At 40.1% G+C, this 12,776-nt stretch overlaps 1 pseudogene; it reads right to left on the bottom strand.

Annotated features, from left to right (window-relative positions):
- LOC117534283 overlaps nucleotides 1–12,776 on the bottom strand; it is an 865,641-nt pseudogene that overhangs the window by 590,458 nt on the left and 262,407 nt on the right.

Here is a 12,776-nt window from a genome sequence, read left to right as displayed (position 1 = left end):
CTTTTATACCACACTGCAAGTCTGACATTTATTAATGAGACGACAGGAAGTTACACTGCAGATTTAAACACTTATAAACACAGCTCAAGTGTTTCACAGCGAGAAATATTCAAGCAGAAAAATCAGTGCCTGTTAAATCAAAGGGAAAGCAATCATCTAAGACAACATTTGTGAAGCGGATAAAATCAACTCAGCGTACAAGACACATAAATCCTGTGATGTTTGGTCATAATCCAGGCTCTATGTTCACATAGATAATGATATCACAGTGTTTTGGGGCCTATGTCGGTTAAAAGCCAGCAGAAGGGTGTATTAGTCTGGGAAATAACTCATAATAAAGTTGTAAATTAACAAGAAATAAACTGTTATAGTGTTTGAAGCTTGTTCTCCCCCAGCTCTCCTACGTGATGTCCGGCTGGCGTTACTTCGTCTGCCCGGTGGAGTTCAACAACGACTCCAACCGGTTCCAGGTGGACTGCGAGCCGTTTGAGCTTTTCCAGCTGCAGGACTACACCCTGCCCTCCGTCCTGTAGTCCTTCACCGGATGGGTAAGACTCTCCTGACCTTCATCTGTCTTTCCTGTTTTCTGGCATCACAAGTCATATAAACATGAATGTAACTATGAAACAATAAAATCACTATATTGCAAATCCAGTATGCCAAAAAACAAGAGGGATCCGTAATATATATAATAATGTATTTGTGTCGCAACCTTTCGAACACTTTAATTGTATCAGCTATGTTATTTAGTTTTAATCCTGTGTTACTCATTAAGTAAAGTTAAAATATATCTAAATGCTGTTTCTAGAGTACACATTAACAGAACCTAAATCCCGTTTAACACCAGGTTTTTATCATACGTTTCAACCTCATCATATTTTTCTCAGCCAGGTTTGATTTTGATACTAAAAGCCTGGGGATGCAAGTCCTATTTTAGCCAAATAACTAGTAACTAGTTTAGTTTGACTGAACTTCTGGTCTCTGCTTCAGTCTGACACATGTTCCTTGTCTCCGCAGACCACGGTGCGTCTGTATCCGTTCCAGATCCACAGCATCGCTCTCTCCTCCTTCGCCTCCATCATGGGACCCTTCGGAGGATTCTTCACCAGCGGCTTTCAAGAGAGCCTTCAAGATCAAAGTAGATATTTCTGACACGTTTGTTTACTTCAAAACACTCCAACTATCCCTTTTATTGTCTGTTGTCTTTGCTCCATGTATATTATATTCTTAGCAGCAGTCTGATCACATGTACTGTTGTTTGTTCTTCCAGGATTTTGCCAACACGATCCCGGGTCACGGTGGCATTATGGACCGGTTCGACTGCCAGTACCTCATGGCGACATTTGTTAACATTTACATTGCCAGCTTCATCAGGTAAACACACAGCTATGGCTTGTTCATATGTTTTATAATCTAATTAACAATGTACAGTGACAGTGAAGGAATTAATCATCAAAGTTAGTGGTTATTTGTTTTATTTCCGACTGTTAGAGAAATAATTGTATTTCTCCAAGAAAACAAACTATTGGTTGAACATTAAATTAGCTAACTTGCAACCCTGTCTCCTAAAAATTACGTTCCCACAGAACTAAACTGCATTCTCAATTACGTTTAGCTAGAAACTTATTTTCTCCCACGTTACGTTCGTTATGAACATATCTTAAATACATTTATATTCTACATATCTTTGCCATTTATTGTCCTGCTTATGATAATGATAATAATCATTTATAAATATCATTTTCGAGCACACATTTGAAATCAGTAGGCGAGGCTGTAATTTCGCCAGCTGTTATTCTCATGAGCGAGGCAGAAAATAATAGTTTTATCATGCCAAAAAGCTGCTGTGTCGTTTATTGCACCTCAAACATTAAAACAAATCCAGAGTTACGTGTTCCTGTACTTCCTCTAAGAAGAAAGGACAGTAAAAGAAGATCTATGTGGCTTCAGGCTTGATCGCCGTTGAAATTACAGCGTTGGTTTCCCCAAAAGTGCGGAATATATTATATATTATTCAAAACCATTATATTTATTCTAACGTAAATTACATGCCAGTGCTTTATCTTTTTATTTATTTGTTTTTATTTAAAATCGTATAATGTCGGACTTTTTTTTGCCGTCTGTGAGGAAAATAAATGGGGCTCAGAGCCTCAAAATACTGAAATCTGTATTTTTTAAATCTTTTTTTCCTTCTAATTTGTTATTCTTTTCTAAATAACACACTGTTATATGCTCAACAATAACACACAATTATCCTTGTTTTGATTTATTCGTTTATTCGAAACAGACGTAGGCCTATAAGGGACATTTCGAGCGATACACACCACAAACCCACTGAACTGATTACCCAAGATCCTTAGCTTGAAGCTCGTTGATTGGATGTTTTTGCCGCAATGCACGTTGGGATATGGTGTTAATGCGATATGATGTCCGAAAACATTTTTAAAAAAAAAACTTTATTCCGAGTGTTCTTGCTTTTCTCTTTGGAAGTCATCACATAACGGCATTGTAATACATGGTTCGGCTGCATTAAATATCTGCCGTAGTTCTCTATTTATAGAGCCCTGATGAGAAGACTTCTAGACAAACAGGAAGAACTGCTGCCAAAACTGAATACGTCACGTGGATCATAAATATATCAGCAATGCATCTTGCATTTCTTTTCACACAATACGTCTCCTTGCAGTATCAACACTAATTCGGCTGACTTTTATATTTGATCTAATTGCTAGATAGGCTGTATTTACACCATAACGGTGCACAGCTGATATAAAGGGACACCTAGTGGTTAAAGCATGTTATTGAATTGTATTATTAGATATTAATAGGATCCCTATCAAGTATATTCATTACTCGTTATTTTCTACTAATAGTTCATTAAAGATATATATAATGACTATTTTGCACATCCCTTTCAAGATTTCAAGATTTTCTAAGGTTTATTAACATATCATATACACAACTATGGTGTAGTTATGCAATGAATGAAAAACGTGGGTCACAGGTTCCTCAACAGTGCATTACAAGACATCTATCAATATGTGTGTACCTCCACCATTAAATGTGGATATATGTTAATGCTGCCCATTATGGATACAAGCGATTTTCACCCATTTAGTAATGACATGTTTTAAATTTGTACACACCAATGTGTTTCCTATCGCCTAAACCTCCAGAGCTGTACACAGTTTAATACTGTCAACTTCTAATTTTGGGAAAAACAAAAACGTCTTTTAAAACTACAATTCCCAGTAGAGACGTGCCATAGAGAACATGTTGCGAAACACAATAGCCAGCATGTGTAGTTCTCGGGAGGCATTCAAGTCCAGTTTTGAATAGTCTGCCGTGGTTTCGTTCCATTTCAAAGAGCTTGACGCTCGGCGTAACCTTGGCGCACTGCCACTGCAACATCCAATCCCAGAGCTTGAAGATTAATCACGGGGTTTGTCAACGGGACTGTAGTCCCAAATGATAGCTGGGGATTATGGGTAGTGTAGTGTCTTCGGCCATCCTAAACTGAATCTTTTTTCGGATATCATATCGCATTAACACCACATCTGGCGTCACAGAGATCTTCTGTTACTGTCCTTTCTTCTTAGAAGAAGTACAGAAACACGTAACTCTGGATTTGTTTTAATGTTTGAGGTGCAATAAACGACACAGCAGCTTTTTGGCATGTTAAAACTATTATTTTCTGCCTCGCTCATGAGAGTAACAGCTGGTGAAATTACAGCCTCACCTACTGATTTAAAATGTGTGCTCTAAAATGATATTTATAAATGACTATTATCATTATTATAAGCAAGACAATAAATGGCAAAGATATGTAGAAAATAAATGTCTTTAAGATACGTTCATAAGAAACGTAACGTGGGAGAAAATACGTTTCTTGCTAAACGTAATTGAGAATGCAATTTAGTTCTGTGAGAACGTAATTTTTAGGAGACAGGGTTGTAACTTGCTAATAACCATTACAGAGTTATCTCTGTCTCTTCTTGAGTTGTTTTATGTCTTCCTCTGACACTGAATAAATATAAAAACATGAAACTAAAGTTTGAAAACTGAATTTTGTTTGAGACTTTTCAGTATTGGTCAATATCGCTGTAGGGTGCCTTTGAGACTTCATGATTACTGGAAAAAAAGATTTTAAATGTAACTTCATATTGCGTTTACGATGTAGATCAGGCTCTAAAAATGCTATGCAGTCAAGCTCCAGCACTTTTTATAAATGAACTCAAAGCAGATAAAGCACGTGGTTCCAGCTTGAAGCCTCAGAAAAGGAGCCCTCAAGTTTAACCTGTTCATATTTTTTGTTTAAAATATTTTCATTGAGAAGAAGCATACAAGTGTTAGCAATGGTACAGACTTATTTTCAACATAGAAGTCAAACAGAACAGCCAACAAGAGATAACAAAGATAGATCATACTGTAGCATGACAGGAATACCGCGGGATTTAAAGTTGAGAGAAACTCTTAAAGAAACTCTGCCTCTTCCCTTCACTGCCAGATAAAACCACCCTCAAAAACCTGAGACGGTATTTGAAATAAATGTAACACTGTTCACATGAAATACCAACAATGGTCCTTTAATAGAAAAAGCCGAAAGTGAAGTTCTTGGAGTCCCGTCTTAAAGTAAACCCTGAGCGGCTGCGCTGAACATATACATCCGGATAGACCTGACACATGCGTAGCTAGCCTACCCCTCAATGCAGTACGAATGCCTCAACGTCTCAACGTGGGCGGGAGCTCAGCTCAACGTGGACGGGGGCTCAACCTTTCTCAACCTTTGAGGCACGTGACGTCCCGACTCCCGCGTTATGTACGTACCCAGTCACAAAAGTAACATATTATATCTTATATTATTTATATATATATACATGGCCGTATCCACCATTGAGGTCACCGAGGTCCGGACCTCGGTAATATTTGTCGAGCTGATACAAAACTTGTGAAATAGTTGCACTAAACGGGGTTCTTTGTAGTACTTCCATTTACTGACCATGGGGGCGCTGCATAACTACGTAGCCTCTGTTAAAGCAAACAGAAGAAGACGACAATTATCAACAAACCACCGCAGCCCGGACTTGTACCGGAGCAGCGAAGGAGTGATGAGGTATCTTGAGACCTGAGTCCAGCGGGCTGCTTGTGTTCCTGCTCCTTACAGAACATCATAGGACCAGCAGATCCTGTGTGAACGCTCTACGTTAGTCAGTGGACGTCCGACAACATGCACACTAACTTATATTGCAGCTATAGGCTATACTTTGGTTTAAATTGCGTGAATAAACTAGCTAGAGAGCTAACGTGAATTACATTCATCCAATGTCAGAAGGATTACCTTTTAACAAACATTATAATGCTTTTCTTTCTTTTCAATTTGAGTAAAACGTTGAAGATATACCATTGTATTGTTTTATTTTTACACTGACTCAGATATAATGAAAAGACTACGTCAGTCAAAGCTCAGCTTTGGTTAGGAAGAGACAGGACAGGCAGAGAGAGAGAGAGAGAGAGAGAGGAGAGAGAGAGAGAGAGAGAGAGAGAGATAGAGAGAGAGAGAGAGAGAGAGAGAGAGAGAGAGAGTATAGAGAGAGAGAGAGAGAGCGAGAGAGAGAGAGAGAGCGCTCTCTCTCTCCTCTCTCTCTCTCTCTCTCTCTTCTCTCGCTCTCTCTCTCTCTCTCTCTCTCTCTCTCTCTCTCTCTCTCTCTCTCTCTCTCTCTTCTCTCTCTCTCTCTCTCTTCTCTCTCTCTCTCTCTCTCTCTCTCTCTCCCTCCTCTTTCTTCACTTGCACTGCAGGTACAGTCACACAACAGAATGTAGGCCATCTATTTATCTATCTATTTATCTATAACAATAGTCTTCATTTACAATAGGCATAATTTTAAAACAACATATATATATTGCAGTTATGATGTCATAATAACATACAATTGTATAAAACACCATTTGCTTACATCTTTCTTCTCTTTTGAGAATCAAACAAAACAGATTTTTAAAAAAAACAAATTAAATGAACTAAATTGCTGAATTGCTTTTAATTCACTGGCAGGAGCGACAAGTGAGGAGGAGCAAACAGTGATCAACGAGGGAGAGATTGAACAAAGAGAAAGTGTAGAGGACAGAGAGAGTAATGAACAGGAAGAAGACAGAGAGACTAAAGGCGATGGAAGAGAGGGTGCAGCTTATGGAAAGGAGAGAGACATGGAAAATGAATGTTGACAATGTGTTGTGATCATTTTTAGCCTCTTCTGCATGTCCAGATCATTAATAGTAACAATCAACTGATCCTTATTACACTTTAAAAATAATTGATGCTGACATTGTGAGCCCACTGACATAGTTTGAAATCAATATATTATCCAATTTGTGACCCCCCACAGGACTTAAAAAGCACCTAACTAGATCATGAAAATCCCAAAAATCTCGCGGGGTATCTATGTTTGGACCTCGGTATTTCGGAAATCCTGGATATGGCCCTGTATATATATATATATATATATATATATCTGTAATAGGCCTATAATGATACCTTGAGGTTTGTGTTACATTTGAGTCAAAACGTTTTTATCATATCAACATAACAGTTTAAACTCAAATTAAACACATTAACAGCCTTCAAAGCATATTTTAATGTCTATTTGCATGTTAATTGCATCAGTTATGACTTCAAGAAAAGGCCTTCCTTTGTTTTTTAACGTATACCTTTTTAATTTCAATATACTTGTATCACTGCATTCCAGAGGCAATATTGTATATTTACTCACTTTTTACAGATCAAAAACATGTGATATAAATGAAATCATATAGTACTGTATTTCCTAATATATATATACCAACCGGTATTTTAAAAAATATATTAAAAAAGTGCCATCGTATTGACAAATGAACATGCTCTTCCATGTATTTGTTATTGACAGGATAATATCAATGGTAATGTAATACAGGGAACAGAGCCATTCCGCGTACTGTACTTTTGATACTTTGAGTACATTTAGCTGATAATACTTCTATTCTCTTACTTAAGAAACACTTTGAATTAAGGACTTTCAATTGCATTGAACACAGGGACAGGAAGCAACAGACAAGACAGGACAAAAATAAAACAGACAGATCGTGACAACTAATACATTTTGAGGCATTAGTGAACCTAATACAGCTGATTGTAACAGTTCCCCCCCAGCAGCTGTCACAGTTCCCAGCGGCCTTCAAATTATGGCCTGCTTCTTTTGTGGAACCTCACAATCCTGAAAATATATTTGACAAAGAGAGGTTAAATGTGTTAAACCCTGAGCCTGTTTTTCAGGTTTCAGGTTCGAAAATGACATTCCCAGAACAAATGACCATATCTTCCCTTCTAAAAGGGTTAAATTAATAATATTTTTTCTCAAAGTAATGATAAACCTGTGAGTTGGATGTAGAAAAGTCAGAATCAATATAGATGTTTTTTATTTTAAAGAAAATTCAGATTGAACATGGTAAAAAACTGTAAATGATAGTGTCCGTCCAAAAAATATTACCTAAAAAACTAACCTTGGATGATGGGTTAGTAGACTAAAAGCTTTAGGAATCCAAAGTACAACATATAATAAGTACCCTGTATCAAGATTGATATAAAACAAGTGATATTTAACCTTTTTAGACAGATTTAGCAAAATATACCCTCTTCTGGGGCCATTTGGGTGGATTTTCCTTATCTCTGGCCCCCCTTGCTAGATTTTGACATGTGACATATCTTTCTAACCGTCAGAGCCAATGGAATCGAGGGGAACTCACACATAGTCCTTATTTGGTAATGTGTGTGTGTTAGACTGCCGCATAGCCAAGACCGGAAGCAGCAGCCACTCTGGTGGCTACCATTAGCAGCTAACTTTTGCTCTGCGATTTTTACATCAAAATGAAATTATGGATTATAAATGAAATACATTTTTTATACAGAGACGTTACAAACCTATGGATTAACCGATTCAGCCGCCTTTTTTCTCGTTTTAATGCCATTGAACACGTCTTTTGATCAGATTGACAGCTACGGTGAGAAGATCTCCCTAGAAGCTCCATAAAGGTACGTGTTGTGATGTCTGTGTTTGCTTCCCCTGTCGCGAGTTCGAATCACTCAGTGATGATACTATATACCTAAATAATCTGTGGAACCTCAGCTTTAATCGGATATCTTGTATGTGCAGCTACGATAAGTAATAAGGGTACTTTTATCTTGAGTTCTGTGCCAATGTCCGTTAGCATTTTTCGCTAAGGGGTCATTTAGATGCTTCTTATGAGACTTGTGTTTTGTTTTGGTAAAAATGGTTTGTATCGTCAGTTAGCTGAGATTCTTCCCGTTAATCTGGTATAACACATTAATAGGTTCTTAAATATTAAGATCCTTTGAGACACAGTGTCGTGAAAAAAAACCCGGGGTCCCCGCTGGCGGGGTCGTGAATGTTGTTTTGGATATAAATAAATCACAGCATGTCTCAAACTATGAGCAATAATGGAGTGCATAGCATGCTGAAAGCATTATTCATCTGTATACATTATTATAAACAGAAAAATAGGACTACTATATGTATACTGTACAAGGCTCTCAAGACACACACATTTCACTCCATTCACACACTCACACGCCACACCTTGTATTTCTCACGCAGAGATTTCTTTCCAGGGTACCGCCCACCAAGTTGCGCCGCAATTTTGTAAACAAACTAGTACAGAATCACTGTAGCCACGCATCAACCAATCAAAATAATGTAAGCTGTCGAACAGCCAATTAGAAAATAACATGGCTGTATCCGGGTAGGATTTAGACATTCCGCTACAACATTACATTCTGATTCCATTCCAATGATTAAGACGCTCGCTGAAGAGTAACCAAAGAGGACGGCTGTCACATAGTCACTCACTGACATTTTGCGTGGCTACAGACTGCTCGACGTGGGAGAATACCATATTTTCAGTACATTAAGTCATCTCATCATTGATTTCCGTTGTTACGGAATATATGTCCAGGGAGCTTTTAGCTAACAGTTTGACTGAGTATGCATGAACTAGCCTAGCTAGCCGATTGAATCCCTGCTAGCTAATTTCAGCAGCTATTCTGCCGCTTGTTTTCTTCGGAATTTTGCGCCTACACTAACTTATTATAATGATTATTATTGTTATTTATTATTATCATTGTTGTTATTGTTATTGTAGTAAGCACCAAGGCTATTTGCTCCCTTGTTGGACTGTCCCTGTTTCTCCTATTTTCCCGGTGTGTGCGCGCGCGCCAGGGCTGGAAATTAATTGTTCAAAACATTTGAATATTTACACAACACATGAACATTTACCAGCCACTGGGGAAAATCTACCAGCCATTCAGTAAGGCAAGGCAAGGCAAGTTTATTTATATAGCACTTTTCAACACAAGGCAATTCAAAGTGCTTTACAAAAAATGAAAGAGATTAAGAAAATGGCATTTAAAATCAGTCATTAAAAAGAAAAGCTAATAAAATAAACATTAAAAGAAAAAATACATGGATAAAAGTTACAGTGCAGTTTAAGATGAGAAGAGTTCAATTAAAAGCAGCGACAAAAAGAAAAGTCTTCAGCCTGGATTTAAAAGTAGTAAGAGTTGCAGCGGACCTGCAGGTTTCTGGGAGTTTGTTCCAGATATTTGGAGCATAATAGCTGAACGCTGCTTTACCATGTTTAGTTCTGACTCTGGGGACAGAAAGCTGACCAGTCCCTGAAGACCTGAGAGATCTGGATGGTTCATAATTTAGCAGGAGGTCAGAAATGTATTTTGGGCCTAAACCATTCAGTGCTTTATAAACCAGCAGCAGTATTTTGAAATCTATTCTTTGACACACAGGAAGCCAGTGTAAAGACTTCAGAACTGGAGTGATGTGATCCACTTTCTTAGTGTAGTAAACCAATGGTACATTTGTATTATGTATTTAAAATCTACCAGCCACTGTTATGTTTTACCAGCATTTGGCTGATGGTTGGTGTTCATTTCCATCCCTGGCGTGAGTGTGTGTATATTTTATCAGAAAACAAAGCATATTAATAATTATTGCATTTGTCTTTCAAAGATGTCAGGAAAGAGGCAACTAAGCATTCTTTCATGCTTTCAAAACAATCAGCTCCCTAAAAAGGTGGCCAGGTCAGAGGACACTGTAGAGGAGACAGTGGAGGAGACTGGGGAGAACCCATTGGAAACAGAGAAAAGGAGAGGATTATGTGGAACAGCCACATATAGGTGTTCCTTTAAGAAGGAGTGGTCAACTCGATGGCCATTCATCACAATGGGAACCACCAGCTCCTTCTACTGGTGCTCAGTGTGCAGACAAGAAAACTCCTGTGCTCATCAAGGCGTGAGGGACATAAGCAGGCATGTGGAAGGCAAGGGACATCGGGCCAAAGAACAGTCTCTAAACTCAGTCAGCAGTATTGCACAGTTCTACGTGCCAGAAACTTCTGTTGGAGGCATGAGTGTACAAGCGGCCAAGTTACATACAGTAAAGTGTACTGTAGCACAGAAAAACTAAAAAGCTGGCGGCAATGTTTGATGAATTACATTTCAATCATGAGAGACGTGATGTATGAAATACATGTTTAATACCGGACACGTGGTATAGAAAATTATGATTGACAGATTACAACAATGAATCAACTGATGTTTGGAGATTAGGCCCCGGTTTGTAGGATATCATTCAGGAGGGGAAAACCGCTCCGATGAACCCCCCGGGGTCTAGACACTGGTGGTGGTGATCATGGTTCGGTCTGGTTTGGAGGAAGAAGGATTAGCTTGGCCCTGAATTAGGAGACAGGAGGCGAAGGGGTGGAGGCGGGTTGTGCGTTGACACCTGAAATGACAACTGACAGAGAGGGAAGAGCAGATTTAAAGGGTTTAGCAGGTGCAATGATTGCTAGCTGGGGAGTACCGCCCCTGATTACTTAATGGGAGAAGAGCTTGCAGTGACGTGTAACACCAGGGGGTATGGTCTTCCTTCTTGAACTTGCGCTAAGCTTCATTTCAATCATGAGAGACGTGATGTATGAAATACATGTTTAATACCGGACACGTGGTATAGAAAATTATGATTGACAGATTACAACAATGAATCAACTGATGTTTGGAGATTAGGCCCCGGTTTGTAGGATATCATTCAGGAGGGGAAAACCGCTCCGATGAACCCCCAAAGAGAAGAGAAGTAAGAAGTGCTGAGATGTGAAGCATTTCTTACCTTGCTGGCTGATTGAGGAGATCTGCGGATGAAATGAGATAACACCGGGACATGATGAGATTGTCGGAATAACTGTAGGGTTAATGTGAACGCCAACCATGCTTAGCGCCTGCATGTTGGATTAGACGATGCTGACCCACAGGCCGCAACCTGCACGCGCAGGGTTAAACATGACGCTGACCCACCGGCCGCAACCTGCACGCGCAGGGTTAAACATGACGCTGACCCGCTGGCCGCAACCTGCACGCGCAGGGTTAAACAAAATGCTGACCCATAGGCCGCAACCTGCACACGCAGGGTTAAACAAAATGCTGACCCATAGGCCGCAACCTGCACACGCAGGGTTAAACAAAATGCTGACCCATAGGCCGCAACCTGTACACACAGGGTTAAACAAAATGCTGACCCATAGGCCGCAACCTGCACACGCAGGGTTAAACAAAATGCTGACCCATAGGCCGCAACCTGCACACGCAGGGTTAAACAAAATGCTGACCCATAGGCCGCAACCTGCACACGCAGGGTTAAACAAATGCTGACCCATAGGCCGCAACCTGCACACGCAGGGTTAAACAAATGCTGACCCATAGGCCGCAACCTGTACACACAGGGTTAAACATGACACTGGCCTACTCGCCCTGCACGTGCAGGGTTTAAACATAATGCGGACCCACTGGCCGCAACCTGCGCGGCAGGATTCAATACGAGCGAACCTGAAGGTCACGACGATATGAAGTGTTTAAACATGAACACGGTGACACGTACATGTGCTGACTTGCTAAGACCACCACCAGTTGTATGTATAAATACCATTTAGTGTTCGGACCTTGGATGGCCAGCACGCACGGATGTCCGGGCGAATGTGGGATATGAAGGCGGAGGAGAACCACCGTCCGAGTTGGCAGGGAGGAGGGAGATATGCCTTGAATGGCTGCACCTGTCTGAACGAAAGCCCTGATATGCTATTAGACGCCACCACCAGTTATGATATTTACCATAGGTAAACTGAAGAGATCTTGATTGGCGGCACGAGCCGATGTCCGGTGAAGAGGGAGATGTAGACGATATAATGCCCGAGATCTGTTAGCTTGAGTACGGTGATGCATGAATATCGTAACCTGGTTTACCACGAGCCAAGTGAGCATGAACCCGAGAATATGAATGAAGTGCCGGATGCACGCAGAAAAGACGTACACTTGGTTAAATACTGAGACATGACCCATGATATAGTATATCTTAATTAGCGTTAAGTGTGCCGGGATGAGTCATAGATGCTGATGAACTGATTGAGTGATTAAGACTGTCTTCTATCATCTGAAGTGAGGATGATGGAGGGACGCTAGTGTTAGATCCAGCAAGTGTGATAAAAATGTGTAGAAATAGTGGAAATCTGAATGATCTCATGCAGATATCCCCCCCAAAACGGAGGATGTGCAGTGCACGTCCTTAAGTCGGGGAAAACACGGTCGTCGTGAGGCCGGCGGATGCCACGTCCAGGAAACGGGAGATGATGCGTGCCGAAGAATCCGCATGCAAAGTACAGTTGCCCGGTGA

Source organism: Gymnodraco acuticeps, unplaced genomic scaffold (assembly GCF_902827175.1).
Source record: "Gymnodraco acuticeps unplaced genomic scaffold, fGymAcu1.1, whole genome shotgun sequence".
Classification (NCBI taxonomy): Eukaryota; Metazoa; Chordata; class Actinopteri; order Perciformes; family Bathydraconidae; genus Gymnodraco; species Gymnodraco acuticeps.
Note: the sequence above shows the minus strand (reverse complement) of the source record. Positions and strands in the feature narration are given on the sequence as shown.